This window comes from Lygodium microphyllum, chromosome 20 (assembly GCF_053477565.2).
Source record: "Lygodium microphyllum isolate KBCC chromosome 20, Lygodium_microphyllum_v1.1.10, whole genome shotgun sequence".
NCBI classification, from domain to species: domain Eukaryota; kingdom Viridiplantae; phylum Streptophyta; class Polypodiopsida; order Schizaeales; family Lygodiaceae; genus Lygodium; species Lygodium microphyllum.
The window spans coordinates 60,123,218-60,126,405 of NC_141154.1; positions in this window are offsets into that span (position 1 = coordinate 60,123,218).

Below are 3,188 nucleotides of genomic sequence, written 5' to 3' on the forward strand. Positions count from 1 at the left end.
TGTTGTGCCTGGTGTTCTTTTCTTCATTGTGATCATATGAAATATGAAAAACAAGCTTGTTGATGTTACAAGATAGATTTTCTTGCAAGAGAATTCCCTTTTCCTTGGTGTTCCTCTCGGGGCTCCATGTTTTTGGTGCGCAGCCGGGGAAACTTGCCATCAACAAGCACCAAAAGAGGCTGAAAATGAAGGAATTGGCATTGCCAAGAAGAGAAGAATTCAATGGATGATTGTAAAGTTCCTTCTTCTACGGAAGAGTTGGAATTTCTCATAATCAAAGCCACTTTTCACAAGAAGTTCATCCCACAATGGCGGAAACACATCACCATCATGATGCATGCTCTATGTGGTGGACAGTTTCCTCTTCCTATTGAAGCAGCAGAAACTTGCATCTTGGTGGCAAACTGTTTGGGAACAAACTGAAGAGCAAAAACAGAGAGAATGAACATCCATGGACGATTTGGCATTCATTGAGAAGTTTCCAGACAACATCAAGTGGGAGATTGTGAAGAAGCTTCAGGAGTCTTGGTCTGTAGAGGTTCACAGGGACAAGAAGGAAAAGAGTTGGAATTTGTTCGTGGATGCTCAACAGCAAGATACATGGGATGCTTGGTGTACTGATAATCTCCTGTTTGTTCAATTAGCAACCCACTGGAAGTTGGTAGACAGAGTGTTTTTCACAACATACACTATTGAAACCATTAGAAGCTGGCATTACTATGATGATGGCACCACCACAATGCTCAGACGTATGCATTTTGACACCTTCAGAACCGAATACCTTCCTCTGTGCAGTGGCATAAAAGCAGAATTCAGGGACGTTGAAAGGAAAGAAGTAGAAGAAATGTTGGCAAGAGAGTCCTCCAGAGACTGAAGCCTTCTGTTAACCCTCTGTGGAGCACTAACAACATAGTGGAGTCAACCCCCTGATGAATGACGCAATAAAAAGGCAAGCGTTGGAACGAGTCCAGAGGTACGTAAGAAGAGAGAAAGCAAGAATCAGAGCCGAGAGCGAGCTCGCAGCAGAAGCCGCCTTTGGAGCCCTTGCGGAACTCTTTACAGAAGTCCCAATGGCACATCAAGCCCTTCCTCCTCCTACTGGAGGTCCACTTCCAAGCCAGATCCGTCCTGGAAATATTGATGACAGACCAGCGAATGTAGTCCCATTGCCAGTTTTAAAGGGAGAGTACAATGAAGACCCCGATCTTCATGTAGCAGAGTTTATGGTAGCATGTGTGGCTAACAATGCCAGAACCCCTGAGCATTGGTTAGCAATATTCCCCGCCACTTTCAAGGGCGCGGCGTTTCAGTGGTATGAGAGACAAGCAGCAGGAACTTTTGGCACATGGGACGACCTGAAGTTGGCCTTCCTCACTAAATTCAGGCGTGAAGGTTTTGAAGAGCGGATGAGAGAGGAATTTATGAACCTAAGTCAGTCCTCTGGAGAAAGAGTGGAAGCCTATGTCTCACGAATGGAATCCATCCTGAAGAGATGGACTAACCATAATCTAGATGATGGCATTCAGAAGGGAGTGTTTCTCAGAGGATTACAACCAGAAGTCCGTAAGTTTGTGGAGCTACAAAGACTAGCCACCCTGCAAGCTGCAACAGAAGGTGCCAGACTGTACGATGAAGTGGAAGCTAGATTAGCAATGAATACAGGAAGAGGAGTCCTACCTCCTCTGGTGCCAGGAATGATGTATCCACCAAATGCAGTCCCAGGGACTGTTCCCTATCCCTACCAACAGATGCCCCCGATATCACAGTACAGTGCACCAAATCCACAGTGGCCACAATCCATGCCTCAAATGATGGCTCAACCACAACAAACATGGTCTCAACCAATTTCCTCAATGCCAAATCAGCAGCAACAGTGGAATCCTACCAACTGGAGTCAACAGCCAACAGTTCAAACAGGAGCTCTGAATCAGAACCAGAACAGAGACCCCTCTGTACCAGCCCAACCAGTTTATGCAGTGATTACAGAAACTCCTCAAAACCCTCCTGCTAGTGCCTCAGTAGGAGAAAGCTTGAAGGATTATTTATCCAACTCAGTTGCAAACATAAAAAAGGAGTTGATGGATGTGATTACAGAACAACTACAGACGTTGAAAGTGAATACCGCTAGCATATCCAACGTTGTAGGAGCAGGAAGAGATGTGATGCGGTCAAATACTTGGTGTGGTAAGTGTCATCAAGCAGGCCATTTAGCCACTGAATGTACACGAAAACCAACTATCCCTGGAGCCTTCTGTTCCTACTGTTTGCGGAAGAACCATACAGAGGACATTTGCTCCCCGAAGGAGATGCATGACAGGAGAAGAAAGGAAGAAGATGCAAGATTCAACTTGCTAGAATCCAAAATGACAACACAAGATATTGGACCCAAGCCTAGAGAGTTTGGTCCTAATTTCGGACCCAGAAGATTTCCCTCTCAAAGTTACAGAGGCAGACAGTCTGGCGGTGGTTAGAGATCAGAAGTGGAGTGTTACAGATGCGGAGAAAAGGGACACATCTCACCAAATTGTCCAAATCCTCGAAGGTCAGTGGATTACAAGCCCTTATGCAGTCGATGCAAAGGAGAAGGCCACACTGCAAAAGACTGTCCAAGCCCAGCCCCAGTGAAAAACAGTGCTACTGATAGTCCGTCCAAGGCCCAAGAGCCTACCTCCAATTTAGTGGAATTGGAAGTTGCTGCCATCACGTGTGCAAAGCAGAAGGAACCACCTATCCAGAAAGAAAATAACCCTCCTGCCAGAACAGTGAAGTTCAATCTTCCACGAGAAGAACAGAACAGAACAGAGCCTAACAGTGCCGTACAGAGCACTACAGTGCCACAGAGAGTTACAGAGACAGTTACAGAGACAGGACCAGAGGTCCAGGATACAGAAGAGGAGGAAGTGCCACAAGTGGCAGAAGAAGTTCCTGTAATTCCTCTGATGGAAGAAAGAGGGAAAATGAAAATGGGTGTTGCCCCATTCCCTAATCGATTAGAGATGCCAGTGGATCCTATTAAGGAATACGATCTAGTCAAAGATCTAGATACCTTTAAACCAAACCTCACATTCCGACAATTATTGATGTTGTCCCCCAGTTGCCGGAAAAGATTTAAAAGTATACTGACAAAAAGACGTGGTTTAAGGATTGCTCCCTCAACAGTGACAAAGTCCAACAAGGCTCCAGAGCCT